The sequence below is a fragment of the Rhyacophila brunnea genome, unplaced genomic scaffold, assembly GCF_057557595.1.
Source record: "Rhyacophila brunnea isolate RB1 unplaced genomic scaffold, BYU_Rbru_1.0 scaffold_22, whole genome shotgun sequence".
Taxonomy (NCBI): Eukaryota; Metazoa; Arthropoda; class Insecta; order Trichoptera; family Rhyacophilidae; genus Rhyacophila; species Rhyacophila brunnea.
This window is the reverse complement of record NW_028232882.1, coordinates 31957008-31974331: the sequence shown is the minus strand read 5'-3', so window position 1 is coordinate 31974331 and position 17324 is coordinate 31957008. Positions and strand designations below refer to the sequence as shown.

The 17324-nt window shown below is 34.5% G+C and overlaps 1 protein-coding gene across 1 annotated transcript in view; it reads right to left on the bottom strand.

Moving 5' to 3' along the window:
- Positions 1-17324, bottom strand: part of LOC147070359 (uncharacterized) — a 110353-nt gene that overhangs the window by 88196 nt on the left and 4833 nt on the right. The gene's annotated exons all lie outside the window — the stretch shown is intronic.

Below are 17324 nucleotides of genomic sequence, written 5' to 3'. Positions count from 1 at the left end.
CATTTTAAAATAACGACAGGTCATTAGCTACGCAATACTTATCTGTGATATTTATAAATTTAAAAAAAATAATGCCTTGTTTATCTTAAAAGTATAAAATGTTATATTGACACTTAATATAATATTCAACGCAATATTCGGTGCCTACAACAAATTGAAGTCATTAGCAAATGCTGCTCTGGACCTGTAGGCGTAGCATTCCAGGGCGTACCGTGACAGGGTAAAGTAAATTTACATACAAATAGTATACTTACCATGTAATTAAAATCAAACCTATGGAATCTATACAGATTTTTCCTCATTTTTACACTTTTACAGTATGAACTGTTAATTTACACAATAGAGCAATTTGTCAGAAAAATAAATAAAAGGGGGCGTCCAAAAACCAATTATTAAATTAAACCAAAATCTAAAAAAGATGCGTAGGTATTTATCACAAATTGGACATAGAATATAAATTCAATATATATACTTAATTTGAAAAAATCACATGCAATAGCAAAAAAAAAAATTAATACGACACCCGGCGGGAGTTGAACGTGTAACCGCTGGATTCACGCCAGTGTGCTTTTCCAATTAAACTACAGGCAGCCTACTTAATTACGACAATTTTAACTAGTAGTTCTTACATGAAATGCTTTTCAAATTGCGTTACAATGTTGGGCTACCGGTATATACCTACAGGAGATGTTTTCAAATCGTGTATGGGTAATGGGCAAATCGGTACAGTTTCCTTATTGACTATTGGAAAACTTTTAGCATGCCATTTTCTAAATATTATAAACACTACTTCTTCAGTTCAAAAAAGTAGTGTGTTTCGCGTTCAGTTGAAATCCATAATATGAAAACGAATCCTGTCATCCGGGACTGCAGTATTTTCAACCAAAAAATGTTGCGGTCAACCAAAAATTAATCGTTCGGGGGTTATCCATATATTTTGAAAAAATATTCATACTGTTTTTATTCATTTTTAAGTTAACAATATCCACCAGGCCACTGACTTCCACATTTACTTCTCGTAGCTTCAACCGCTAAATAACGCACTTTTCCAGGTACGTTCTCTATACCCAGATACTCCAGACCACTATAATATGCATGTATAACACAGGATATTCTCCTACGAATTGAACGCTGATAGGAGTGGGACTAACCCAATCAAATCATCACGTCATGAGGTCCTGACGAAGACTAAGAGGAAGAAATATTCCATTTACCTAAATTTCCTAAATTATTTGTATTTTTTTCGTTTATGGGGAGGGTCCAGACTCAAAAATCCCCCCTTGTGTGCGCGCCCGAAGATCAGTATATATATCAGACTAATCAATACCAATTATTATTCACTATAATACGTATTCATATGATTCTTTCTCTTCGATTCGTTCCTCAAGGTTCAAATCTTGGCCCAATTTTGTTTTTAATATTTTTTGATGATATTGTCAAAGTTATAACCAATTCTTCTTGTTTGCTATTCGCAGATGATCTTAAACTTTTTCGAACTATTGAAACCCCATTATGCTGTGCGATGTTGCAGTCTGACCTAGATGCTATCTCGCAATAGTCTATCTTAAATAAACTTGAATTCGCTACCTCCAAATGTAATATTATTTCATTCAATCGTTCAAGGTACACCTTATTGTTCCCATACACATTGTCTGGTATAATATTGAGTAGGGTAACGGAGATAAAAGATTTGGGAGTATTGTATGATACAAAGTTCACTTTCAATCAGCATATTCTTAACATCAGTACTAGATCTAGCAAAATGCTTGGTTTTGTTATGAGGGTTTCAAAATCATTCGAAAACGTCCGAGTGCTACGTACATTATACGTATCATTTGTGTTGAGTATTCTTGAATATGCCAGCATTATTTGGAGTCCTAATAGGTTCATGCACACAATTAAGCTGGATCGAGTCCACAATAGATTTCTTAGATTTCTCTACTTAAGAACATACGGGTTCTTTCCTTATGATAATGACAATAAAATGAATTTCCCGACTCGTTTTCTTCTGGGTATGCTATCAATGCAATCCCTGTCTACCCGAAGAGTGATTGTTCTTTTAAAGCATTTCTTTTTACTTCTTCGTGGGTTCATTTACAATCCGCATATACTGGCAAATATTAATTTTCATGTTCCCACCAATATCACTCGCAGCTCCACGGTCTTCAAGATACCTCGTCGCAGGACAGATGTTATGTTTCATGATGCTGTGTATCGTGCAATTAGCTTATTTGGTGACACCATAAAGGTTGATTTGTTTTTTATTAATTATATAATGTTTGTAGACGTTTTAAATAGGATAAATTTATAATTGTATATATTATCATATTTCTTTAATATTTACACATGCTGTCTTTTCCACTTTCTTGTCATATTAGTTGTTATTTGTAATTAAGATATTTTTATATATTTGTATGTATTATGTATTATGGCGCATTGGCCAAAAGCTGTAATGCCGTAATACTCTTTTTTATAAATAAATAAATAAATAAATAAACTGATATTAACATGGTATGTAATGTTATTCATTTGTTTTATATTTAACATATTATCATTTATTATTGATATGTCTCATTTGAGTCATTACAGTCATTAACGACCTCAATTTCTTATGAGTAGGTAACTAATCAGAATCAGTAATCACACTTTAATATTGTTAAATAATGTATTAACAGTGGGTATCTATGAAAATTCCAACCATTTGAAAATTTCCAACACTGCATTTTCTACTTTCTTCTTTAAGTAATTAATGTATTATTTTCAGCGCTCGAAATGGAAAATTTTACGAACCGGAGCGTTCGATAATTTTATGAAAATATTAACGTTGTTGTCTAATTGTATATGTATTTTATAAAAATAAGTCTGTTAGATTTTTTATTATATGACATATGTAGCTCAGACCGTCAAATTTATATTTCCACGAGACGGAACGATAATTTTAGCGATTTTATGAACCGGAACGGCGCTCCGGTGCGTTCCGGTCCAATTCGAGCCCTGATTATTTTGGTATACATATAGACGATAAAACTATATTTTGTGTCAGCTGTTCATTTGCCATTAGTAAGTGTGCACAGTGCATGAATATACCAAAGGCGAAAGCCGGGTTGTTCGAAGCACAATTGAATTATAATTCAAATGCCATCAAATAGGTATCCTCTCTATTTTACCCCTGTTATTATTGTTACCATTGAATCCATACGCTTTAAACTGATGCCTAGTTTCCCCATACCATCGCGCGTGAATAGTTTGACGATGGGTCTAGTGAGTGCCCAAAAGAAAGACCAAAACTTAACTAATCCTTGTAATGGTAAAAGACAAGTGTTGTTGTTTAATTTGTAACGCCGCAGTTTCATCAGCCAATATACACCATTATCCATATAGAAAGAAAAATAATATCGACAACACTAATATTAAGGATAAAGCCATCCGTTGACCAATCACGTAATAAAAGGGGTATTAACCGTATAACAACCCTCGGCGCCGTTTGGTCCGCACATTGGACAAACCAATACCGAATGATTCTTTTGTACCGTGGTATCTTAGACATTTTTTTTGAAAAAATATCTCCGTTTCTAACGAAAAATAAAATATTTTTTTAATGATTTCGATGCGTTTATACCAGGGAACTCAGAAATAGTGGGAATTGAAATACCTAACGGGTAAGGAGAAGCAGGCAACCGATGTCGAGTAAGGAAGAATCCGAGATAAACTTAAACACGTGTCAAGAATACGTCATATGTCGAATACTGACAAGTGACAGCTGCTCTCGGATTACGCATTGACGCTCATTTAATATTAGTGTATTACAGACACTATTGCACCTCTATAATGCGTGGTTCATTTTTGTAGGACAATCACACATTCAAAACCCTGCGTCAAAATTTACTGTACTGGTATATAGCCTATTGAAATTATATTTATTATCTGTTCTGTGGTTAAGGTTGTACCTCAGTTGAGGCACGGTCTAAAAAGATCGTGGCTAGTCGATGCGCGGATTTCGGGTCGCGGGTGCAAATGACGCATGCCAAACGAAATATAATTTGTCATATAAATCCAGCACACGTTCATGTTATGTTCTGTTTATTGTTCTATTAGTAACAATAATAATATATTCATTGACATGTTTTCTTTTTAAAGTAAATGGGTAACGTATCTTTATCGGTATCTTTACACGATTTAAGAATTAATACGCCCGTCGCCATCACGAAACAAAGTGACGTGTTTCCAGCTCGACGTTCTCTCTTAGAATGCGAGCGAGTCCAAAATTTCGTCGCGCCTATAGTTGAAAATTATTTGCCGTTTCACTGATGTATCACCATAATACACAAGAACTTAATGAACTGCATTAAAAAGTACATTTCGCCAAAATGGAGCTTCACGAAACCAACACTAGAGCGACGAGGGCAGTGGCGCACCCAGGGGGTGGGCCAAGGGGCCCTGGCACCCCCCTAAAATGAAAATTATCAGAATGATTTTAAACATTGAAATTGAAAGCCAATAAACTATACCTTTGGGCTTAGACAAATAAAGACACGGCAAAAAAATGATTTGTAATAATTCTGCAGCACCATTTTTAGAAAAAATTCTTAGATTTTAATTTCTAACACAAAAATTTCGAAACACTAATGTCAGGTTTTTTAGAAACACAATCCCTAATGGAACTGTCAAAAAATTCTCGGTGTCCACCCGAATTCCGGAGTGGTGTAGGTCATGGCTGGCGAGGGCTGACAGAGCTCTAGCCTGGGGGCCCGGGCTGTGGGGGGCCCGGCATGTCAGGTTGACCAGATAAGTGAGATAAACACACATCATAAATTAGCTTTAATAGTAAAAAAGTCGCCTGCGGCGCTATTATATTTCATGACCATGAACATTTTAAATTACTTATATAATTGTGCAATATATTTTTTGATTATTATGTGTCGATATTCGACAGCTCTATTATTAAAGTAGATGTATTAAAAATAGCCAATAATTCACTGTATAAGTACCCTTAATTTGAACTGAAACACAATTTGAAGTACGTTAATGTAGTTTTTCACACTGCCTTTAATCTTAGCGGTAGGTAGGGGGCCCGCCAAATATCGTAGCCTGAGGGCCCGTTTCAGGATGTGGGAACCATGGTGTAGGTATACCGAGTGCAATAGAGAAAAGACCGATAAACGAGAAATTAGGCTGTGAAGAAGAAAAAGATCCTATGGGAGTAATTTACATTCTCCTCCTTGGGCCCCCCCCCAATATTAAATCCTGGGTGCGCCACTGGACGAGGGTACCGAAAGAAGAGTATTGATACCAAAATATCGGAGTATCGGTATCAAAAGAAAAGTACCGATACCGAAATATCGGTTAAAAATATTGATAATTCAATGTATCGAGTATCATTTGACGGCCCTAGCCACTAGCTAATAGCTACAAGGTATTCACCTTATACAATTAAAGCAGGAGATAACTTTTATGTAATCTGCACATGACCCTGCCAGTGGTATCAATTAAAATTTATAAATAATAACAATCGTAACTGATAATGAATGGTATAAATAATTTTAGCATAATATAACTATTCGTCTTAAAGAATTCAAGGCACACAATTGCTTGACCGAAGCCTGAAGTATGAACTCATCAGAACGTTATTAGTTAAGCTATTCCATAGATTAAATTAATGTCGCCTGCCATCAGTGTATTTTGGGAAAGTCAAATAGTTTGGACTTTAACTAGAGTTGATCAAATACTTTTTTTTTGTATTACAACATAATTTATGATATGAATTAATTCCATTGAGCATGCACTGAAACCTGCGTCCTATTTATGTAATTCTGGTGGACGTTTTGTCATCCACCGTGTTGATGAAAACGACTCAACATGAATTTATCAGGCAGCTCTCGTGGTGCAGTGCATAAGGCGCGAGAATTCTGGGTTCGATCCCAGTGAGGACACAATATTTATGTGTTTTTCTCAAAGCCTGGGTGTTTGTGATTGTTCAAAATTACTAACAACCACCTTGTACGAAAAACTAAGGACATGGTTAGGTATCAATAATTCTAAAAAAAAAACATGAATTTATCTGCCTATTATGCTGGTGCCCATCCGGTGGGAACTATTTGTTAACAATTTTATTTTGTGTTAATGACTGTGTCATCAACACCCTGCCGCTATACGACCGAATACACGAAGAGGCATTCCAGAACGATTTAGAAACAGCTTTAATTATTTGTAAATAAAATAAGTTGAATCTCTTTAAACGTTTACTTTGTTTAGGTATTTAATGTTATTTGCGATTGTTCATTTAATTTTTAAATCATGTTATATCAAAGTGGGCGTTGGAGAGATCTCGTGGGGGGGGGGGCAATGAAGATCAAGTGGACAATATGGCAATAAGAAGACCCTAAAACATTTGGTTGAATTAACACTTTTTTAAGTAAACACCTTGTCCACAAACTTGACAACAGAGACACGATGTCGTCTTATTTAGTTGAATGTAGATTTAGTACGATTACAAGCCTTTTAAATAAAAACAGGAACCGGCTATAAACAAATGACCGCGAAGATTTGAGGATGTTGACAATTAGCGGTGGGCTACCACATGGGAAGCGTGGCACTAACGGCACGCGAGGAAAATCAGTTGACACACGAAAGAATTTTAAAACCTCGTGAACCACTCAACCAGAAACCAGTCAACCACCGGCACACGAATCGCGATTTTGTCAAAAAAAAGAGTCGCCGCTCATCATTAATTATACAAATAATTGGTAGCACACTAAGCTAGGTAATTGTTATCATTAGTTATTATAATTTTACTGCTTTGATTACTAATAATAGTGAGAAATCGAATGTAATAATCTTAATCTCGTAATAAATTATACTAATGGTTTTATAAATGCGTTTAAAAATTAATAAATGTAAAAAATCTTAACACCACTGCACAGTTATGTACCGAAATATGACTATATTCTAAAACATTAGAGCGAGAGGTTTAAAAGAATACTATTTTATGTAACAAAAATACTTTATGCAGTCACCAAATGTTTAAAATAACTATAAAGGATAATAAGGCTTCAAAATTATATAAATAGATTATCTACAACGTTTAAGGAGTGTCCAGGATCATGGTTTGAAAATACAATAAAACTCAATTTTGACCTTCGACGAGCATGTCCCCCCTTAATATTTGTATGATTTCAGTTGCAAATTGTTTTTATTTTTAAGTACCTAGCTTTTAGAAATTGAAAAATTACTTTAAAAATTTTAATATTATTTGAGATGGAGACAGCTTTTTTCCGAGGAAGAGATGGGGGGGGGCTGTGAAGAATTATATTTGAAAATGTTAGGTTAGTTGAGTCAAAAAAAAATTGGAAATTGTCATATAAATACCGATTTATTCTATAAACAAAAAACCTTGTTTAAACTTGTACCCACTGATACAAAGCGATTTATATAAGTATAATATATTATCAACCCAGTGAAATTGGTAAATTGATGTTGTAGAAAACCCTGTTTTAAATATAAGAAAATGAAGCAAAAAAGGTCCATTAGTTCACTGATTAGAATAGCTACGAGTGTGGTTCTGCATTGATTCACATTTCTACTATGACATTGATTATTTGCCAATTTATAAGGCGTATGAAAAGTCAATCAGTCATGATAATCAGCCAATGATAACTGCACTTCGGAATAATAAAAATAACTACATGAGAGAAACGAAATAGCGTAAACACAATGAATGTCAAAATATGACAGCCATCGCTTGAGTTACGAAATCGGAAACTCCAACTTAGCAGAGTTAATATCTCTTCAGTTAGCCAACTTAACCATGCTGCATTCGTTCGGTGAATGGATTCAAAATGTCATGTTAAGAGAAGTGTTATTTCCAAAGAATTTGGACTATAAATAGAAGAAGCCTTATAAGTTACTTCAATTATGACATTTGAAATTATTTAACAACCTCATGAAGCATGGTTAAGTTTAGCTACCGAAATGCCCGCCATTTTTAAGTCCATTACTCGAGTGCAAGCAATTATTGTAAGCGGTTTTATACATAACTGAACAGGATTTTTCAACAAAATATTAAGTATGGTATTATTGGCTGCTTATTGTGATGGATGATCGTCTTTCCATACACCCTGCAAATAGTCAAATGACTGTCAATGCAGTAGTGTGAAGTTCTCTAAAAATTAACCTCCTTCTATACGAAGTTCCAGTGGTCCTTTTTTTGCTTAAATTTCAAACATTTAGGCTACATCTCTATAGAACAGGTCTGGGCAAACTTTTTGAATGCTGGGCCACATTAGGAATATAACATGAACGGCAGGCCCCGCAAGTAAAATACTATTTTTAGAGATAAGTACATTATTTATAATGATGAAAAAGGAATTTCAACATAAAAATTAATGATTCTCTTATAGCAGGGGGGGGCAAACTTTTTGGATGGAGGGCCAAATTCAAGAATTCAAAATGAGCGGCGGGCCGCAAGTAAAATACCATTTTTAGATATACACTATTTATTATCACGAAAAATAAACATTACAAAAAAATTAATGAGAAGAGTGAAACTGTTGTACATTTTTTAAAATTCAAGTGTTAATTTTGTAGTTGATATTCTCAAAACTGCTTGTAAATGGGCATCGGAGATATTTGATCGTAAAGAATTTTTATTGAGGTTCATGATCGAAAATGTTTGTTCTTATATATAGGTTGATCCAAAAATAACGAACATTTTTCTTGCATAATCTTTAAGTTGGTCGAATTTATCTGAATTAAGGGCATTGTAAAAATTGGAGATTTCTTCACGGCGATGCAATTCTCTTAAATCAGTATCACACTGCAAATCAATAATCTCAAGCTGTAGCTCTGTCGGATACTAATAATATCTATTGAAAATGGATTGCGTACTATTGCTTAACAAATTTTAATCTATTGTCAATATATTTTTTTTTAATTATAAAAAAGTTATTCGTAATCATAAGTACAGTTAATGATGGCGGGCCGCAAAAAAATACCCGGCGGGCCGCAGTTTGCCCCCCTCTGTCTTATAGCAAACAATTTAATGAGAAGCAGTGGCGCACCCAGGGGGGGGGCAAGGGGCCTTGCCCCCCCCAAAACATTGAAATTGAAAGCCAATAGATTAGACAAATAAAAACACGGCAAAAAATGATTTGAAATTCTCGAGCACCCTCTTTAGAAAAATTGCGCCACTGATGAGAAGGATGAAACTGTTTTACATTTTTTTAAATTTCAGGTGTTATTTTGTAGTTGAGATTAAGTCAAATCTTAAAGCTCGCGGGCCCCACAAAAATACTTGGCGGGCCGTAGTTTTCCCAGGCCTGCAATAGAAGGCGGTTTTTTCAGCATCTTTGATTATTTATAATATATATATTTAAAATTCTTTGGCAAATCGTTTAGTTTTCTAATTTTGTTAATTGTGTGTCGACCTGTCACTATCGGCTGAGAACAAGTTTTAAGAATTCAATATTGTTAATAAATTATTGCCAAACGATGTTGTTTAGTCGGTCAATCAAATTCTAGCACAATTTTAAATTGTCCTCATCCTTATTATCTATTGGTTTATTTTGTGGACTTTCCGCGTTATGCCCAAATGCGCATTCCCATGCCACGTCGCGTTACTTTTGGATTTTTGGCCGTATATTAAAGACCGTCCAACCTCTTTGGGTCGTATTAATACTGACACAAAATTCATTTTAAAAATAAATAAAACACGGTTGTTCTCTGTTTACACTTTACAGGAGCCAGTAGCAAACAAATTTTTAAAATAGCCGATATACTGGATTATTTGTTACGTTAGGTTAGGTTTTCATTCTTGAATTCATGAATTTTGCCAAAATTAGCTATGAAAATTGAATTATTCATATTGAATATAATAAAATTGGAGACCGTATAGTATACGATCATCTATTTCCTATAAGAACGCTCACGGCGAACTGTGCCATGGTGAAATGTTTTACGTACAATTTACATGTAACCCTCAATGAAATATTAAATTTGTGTCGACCAAGCCTGCATGAAAGCGGCCGACAATTTCAATCATTATAAGTTTGATCATAAAAATAATTGACCAGCGTTGAACATATAACTTTTAACTTAATAATACAACGGTACTTTCATGGACACACGGTATAAATATCTCTGAAGAAGGTCTCTGGGTCTGCTCAATATAACATGACTGGTCAAAAGTGAACTCCGCGTTATTAAAGAAATAATATATTCGTATGACCGTATTATACAGGGCAATACGGCTGAATTCAATTCAACCCGAAGAGTTTGTAAATACACCAGTTTTTGAATTATTAAGTTTGAGTCTCAAGTAAAGTTAATTATCAATAATATACGATTGGATCATAATTCTTTCGTAAGATATGATGGAACACACTTTACATTAACAATTTTAGACTCAATCAATACACTCGATTAGCTACTAAAGCCAAAATCTCTTTTGCCGTTATGATCGTCGAATCTTTCCTAATCAGGTTTCTCAGCACTTATGGAAATTAAATTTTATTTAAATATTTAAAATTAAGATAAAAAGAACTTTTTATATACGTTTTTAAATTTTCTGTTGAATCATATAAACTTGACAATTCTATGTATTAATAATTTAGGACAAATAAGACAATTGTCAACAAATCATTTTTTTGCTATTTTGCAGCAAACAAACATAATACATATAGAATACTGAAATGTCATTTTGATTTCCATAGTAACGCACGTATATATTAATAATTTAGTTGCTAGGACCACCCCCTTAGCAACCAATAATAGTGGATTGAATTACGGATTTTTTCTGAAATAACTTTTCATACAAAACAGAATTAACTGAAAATGAATTCAATTCTACTTAAAGATGGCTAAAAGTATTAAAAGAATGAATTGGCAACGTGTTCTGATATATTCTAACAGTTTCAAATGTCTAGCTAGTCGGGAAGTTAGTTAAAAATCGATTGCAAGATTTGTACTGGATAAACAATCACCGGACAAACAAGAATACGAGCTAAGAAAAACGTGGTTAAAAATGGGATAGATTACAGATGGTAGATGAGAAGTTTTGTGTTTGTTTATCTAATAGAGAGCCGCGTTTTGAGATTTTTTTTTTAATTCATAACATCTTTCTCACTAATCAAACTATTATGTATCCGTGGCAAAGAGTGGGGGTAGGCTGTTAAGATTCGAAATAAATAGTGCACACTAAACTGTTCAGTCATACTTATTTGTTTTCATTGAACTAATAATCCAATTTTCAGATAGTGATGGTTAGTTTTGAAAATTCAATTAAACTCTGAAACTCTGCCTAACCGAGCCATAATAGTTTAGATGTGCTATGAGCGATACAACAAAAATAGTGCATACTTTTTTGTTTTCGTTGAATTAAGAATACATAATAATATGTAGTCTGTAATATTATTACAGATGCTGGGTAGTTTTTTTAATTCATTAAGCCCTACCTAACTAATCAATAAAAAATATCTTTAATTTTATAGAAACACGAGTATTTTTTGACTATTATTTACAATGGCTTGGATTAGGTAGGTTTAATTGAATTTTTAAAACAAACGAACACTATCTACACATTGTTTGGGCCCCGCATCAGTTGAAATATGACCTTATGGTGGAGCGAGTTCAAAAGAAATTTTTGAGACTCCTTTATTTGAGGTTATATGGATACTATCCGTGGCTTTATCCATCTGACTTTCTATAAGGTATGCTTACATACTATAGTTTAAGTGCTAGAAGATATCAATATTTGGCCACGTATTTTTTTCGACTTATACGTGGTGTGAATGAGAACTCTGCCATTCTTGGTAGTATTGACTTGTGTGTCCTTGATAACTATCTTAGAAATCGGGAGCATCAGTTGTTTGTTCTCCCGAGGAGCAGAACTAACCTGCCATTGGTGATGCCGATTGGGAGGGCAATAACTCTGTTCAACCAAATCGCTTCGGATGTTGATATATTCCATCTATGTGAGGATGAGTATAGGTGGACGTTATTGTATAAATTATTAAAATAGGGTCTGCTTAACTCATCCGGTGTACTTCCTTGTACCTATATTTTTTTTTTGTATTTACACATTTATACTGTATAATAACTTAATACTGATCTATCTCTTTTGTTATGTACCTAATATTGTTTTAATAATATTTCGTTGTTTCTAAATGTCATGTTGTGAACGTCTTAAACTTATAATTTGTAATGTCCACAATATGTAAAATAAATGAATTGAATTGAATTGAATTCAATGACAACAAATACATTTGACTGACAAAGTTTAGTGTGCAATATTTACATCCTTCGGCACTGCTATATAGTGTGCCACGAAACCAATTCCCCTTCCCCAGTCCGCTGTCAGGTAAAAAAGTTTGGCAGACACTGATCTAAAGTGACCTCTTCCATGTTATCTTCGACCTTCAACATTACTACTTGACATTAATAAGCTATTTTTGTATCCCCTGGTAATGTGAGGTGAAAACTGGAGTATCATTTACCGATTACTTTAAATTAAATGATGTATGTACGGTAACCGGACAAAACAGAACCGCCAGGGGAAAAATGAAACATTATTTTTTGTGGAACCTATTTAGGTTAGGTTAGGTTAGGTCATTGTATCTAGTCACCCAATCATTTTGAACATATGAGATATCCTAAGCTTGCCGGCAACACCGAGTTAAGTCCTGTTTATTTGAGGCTTTCTAGCGATTAGGAATGCAGAAATTAGGTATATAATTTGATTTATTATGGCGTATTGAAAATCTGTGCTATTAAAAATCTATCAACATAATAGAGATAGCACATTTTCAATATTAAATTTATATTTTTCCTGAAAGGTCATAGTTATATTGATCGTTTGTCACTGTTCTGTTTTGTCATGGAACCGTCTCAGGAGGCTTGTATGAGTCAATAGATTAGAAGATGATAATGTGATCATAATATTATTCAATTTACATTCTCGTGAGTTATTTTTTATCGCCGTCCGGAAACTGGAAACAAGTCGTCCGGTGTAATATGGGGCCAATAAATTTGCAAGTAACCACCGTAGGTATGCAGGTATACATTCAAGGTGCACTTTCACGTAAATCTATATTCTTTTTAGGTTACATTCATAACCCGTTTTGACAAGACAATCAAAACGAACATTTGTAAATAAAGTAAGGCATTTAAAACTTGATATTATTCTGATTGTTGGGCAACGCGTTATGAAATCGCTGGTCAGTTATTAGAATCATTAATCAGCAATGTATTGGCTTTATTGTTGGATTAAGCCTAGATTGGTACAATGCTCGAAATGGAAAAGATCACGAACCGGAGCGCTCGAAAATTAACATGGTTATCAAATTTTATGTGTATTTTATAAATATAAGTGCTAGATTTTTTGTTATATGGCATATCTAGCTCAGACGGTCAAATTATTTTGTCCACGAGACGGAGCGATAACTTTACAGATTTCACTAACCGGAACGGTGCTCCGGTGCGTTCCGGTCCATTTCGAGCCCTGGATTCGTATCGTGTCGTGTCGTATCGAACTGTCTGTGGAGGAACTCGGAATCAATTCCCGGTTAAAACACTCATTTATTAACATAATCCCGGTTCATGAAATCCCCTAAATGGCCTAGTGTCGCTTGGTCTCGTGGACTTGATCTAAATAGGTCAGGGGTTCCCAACCCCGTGCCCGCGGGCACCATGGCGCCCGCGGAACGATTCGTATGTGTCCGCCACTATTCGACAGAGACAGAATTTTCACGCTAGCCTGACACACGCAGAAAACCCGAAGTGAACGAACGCCACGAACTGAGCCGATGAACGCCGAAGCACGTGACAGTAGTCACGTGCTCGTACCGTCCCGATTGCTTTGACGATCATCGGCTCAGTTCGGGTTTTCGGCGTGTACAAGGAGTGATGTGCAAATAGCATTCCCCGCCTGGAACCGCGTTATTGTGATTGCGATTGCTGCCCCGTTCGGGTCGCGACAGTTAGCTAGGAGACATCTTCGTTTGACGAAACACGAATTAGGAGTTTTGATATTCCTTCTATATAGTTCTAAAATGAGTGGACCGAGTAAAAGACAACGAACCTATAATTTTAACACTGACTGGGAGGAATCATATTGTTTCTTTAATGTGAAAAATAAATGCGTCTGTTTGTTGTGTGGTAGTAGTATTGCAGTGCCGAAAAGACATAATGTTGAACGACACTTTCAGACAATTCATGCCACTTTTGATGTGAATTATCCACTTAAATCTGAAATAAGAAAGAAAAAAATATGTCAACTGAAATCAAGTCTAACTGCACAACAGACTGTTTTCACTAGACATGTGGAAAATTCTAAAAAGGCCACCATTGCTTCTTTCAAAATTTCTCACATGCTCGCAAAAATGAAGAAACCTTTCATTGATGGTGAGTTGTTTAAAAAAACTATTTTTGACTGGTGCCGATTGTTTGTTTGATGGATTTTCTAACAAACGTGAGATTGTCTCAGCAATACAAGACTTACAGTTGTCAAATAACACCGTCACAAGAAGAATACATGCAATTTCAATAGACATACAAACTCAGTTAAAGACTGCCTTGGAAATATGTGACTGGTTCTCGCTACAATTCAACAGATGTATCAGACACCGCACAGTTAGCAGTTATGGTGAGAATGGTATTTAGTAACTTCACAGTAAAAGAGGATATGTTGCAAATATCACCTATGAAAGGACAGACAAGGGGTGAGGATATTTATAATACATTCAGAACATACGCCAAGTCAATAAATATGCCTTTGCACAAGCTGTCTGCGATAACCACCGATGGGGCACCAGCAATGGTAGGTAAAAACAAAGGATTTATTGCCCTCTGCAAGAAGGATGAATCATTTTCAAACTTTATGTCCTACCACTGTATTATCCACCAGGAAGCTCTGTGTTGTAAAATATTGCCATTTGAACACGTTATGAAAATAGTTACAAAAATAATTGATTCTATTCGAGCAGCTCCTTTGCAACACCGACTTTTCAAGGCCCTGTTAGAAGATACTGAAGATAAGAGACATGATATTATTCTGCATACTGAAGTAGGTTGGCTCAATAAAGGAAAGGTTCTTACAAGATTTGTGAGTTTAATTGAAGAAATAAAAACATTTATAAACGATAAAAAGGAAAATTATGATGAACTAGCTGACTCTCACTGGCTGATTGATTTGAGATTTCTCATGGAAAAATTGAATTCTTTAAATTTGGAGTTGCAGGGGAAAGACAAAAACATAGCTGAAATGATAAGCTCTGTAAAGTCATTTAAAGCTAAATTGGATTTGTTGATATCACATCTGCAGATCAATTCTCTCGGCATTTCCCACATATGAATAAAATGCTAGGTAACAATGAATTAAACGGGTCATTATTTATTAAGCATCTTCAAGTGTTAAAAAAAACAATTTGAAGAGAGATTTTTGCAGTTTACAGATATCTAGCCAATTGTTTCCTACTGTCTCAATCCTTTTACTTGCCAAATAAATGTAATGGAAATGGCCGCATGTATTGCAGATTTTGTTCAAGGTAAGACAGAAGAACTAGAGTTAGAAATTTTGGAGCTTAAGAATGATATTTTGCTTAAATTCTTAATATCAGAGGACTTTTGGAATACAGTGGACAGAGAAAAGTTCCCATTTTTGAAAAAGCGGCATATAAAATTGAATCATTGTTTTCAAACATGAACTTAATAAAATCAAGATAAAGATCTCGACTCACCGATGAGCATCTTTATGATTGTTTGCTAACAGGATTATCGTCATACTCTCCTAATTATGAGGTACTGGCCAATGATATGCAATGCCAAAGATCACATTGACATATTGATATTCTATTTTTTTATAAAATGTTTTCTTTGTATTTGTGTTTTTTGTTTACTTTGTTTACGATTTGTAAATACATTTCTCTGTATGTATGCAATTTGAATAATAGTTTTGTTATGTTGAAACATTTTTGTTTATTATTTATTAATAAATTATGAATATAAGAAAATAAATTATGGGAATATGAGAAGTTATTGAAGGAGTTTGTCGATTAAAAATAGGTGGTGCCCGCCACCCTACCGATATTTTAGAATGTGCTCTAGAGTACAAAAAGGTTGGGAACCCCTGAAATAGGTCATACCTGTAGTAACAAAAAATCTAACACACTTATACATAAAATTAGATACCCAATTATGTTATTATTTTCGGAAAATTATTTAGCGCTCCAATACGTAAAATTTTCCATGTCGAGCGCTGAATACAATATGTGTTTGGATCGAATACACGGGTGCCTGTTTGTGAAAATTACCAAACGCATAGCAACCATTACTCGTAAAAACGTAGCGGTGTGCCGAATGACCTAGTTGGTGTCGGATATGGGAAAAAACTACTACTTTGCTGAGGATAGCCTTCACGAAACCTATTTCAGCAGTCTGAAATATGAAACTTTATTTGAATGCATTATATTATGTTTAATCGTACATTTTTTTTAATATAACGATTTTAACTAATTTTTCATTTTATTAGAATAGCAATTCACATTTTTTAGACTATCATATAATCACTGTATAATATTGGTGACAGTATACACCCTTGTCGGACACCGTGACGAATTTCTATTTCCCCAGTGATTTCGTTTTTAATCTGTAGGTATATTATAGACTGTCCGTTTCTACAATAGGCTAGCTGTACGTTGCAACATCTCGAAGATTTATCCTTAGAGATAAAATAAATCATTCACATCATAGAGAGGAGGATGTCCGGAAACTTGTACGTATGCAGTTCGCCGTATCACACTTCACCGTGAAAGTATAATATATGGCCGTATATTAAAGACCGTCCAACCTCTTTGGGTCGTATAGTACTGACGTAACACGGTTGTTCTCGGTTTACACTTTACAGGAGCCAGTAGCAAACAAGTTTTGAAAATAGCCGATATACTGGATTATTTGTTAGGTTAGGTTAGGTTTTCATTATTGAATTCATGAATTTTGCCAAAATCAGCTATGAAAATTGAATTAATTACAACGTTTTTATTAGGTCGTATTCTTATTTGTCCGGTGGTTGTTTATCCGGTACAAATCTTGCAATCGATTATTAACTAATTTCCCGACTGGCTAGACATTTGAAACTTTTAGAATATATCAGAACACGATGCCAATGCATTTTTTAATACTATTAGCCATCTGTAAGTAGAATTGAATTCATTTTCAGTTAATTCTGTTTTGTATGAAAAGCTATTTCGACACCATTATTGGTTGCTAGGGGTCTGGGGTCCTAGCAACTAAATTATTAATATATACGTGCGTTACTATGGAAATCAATATGACAT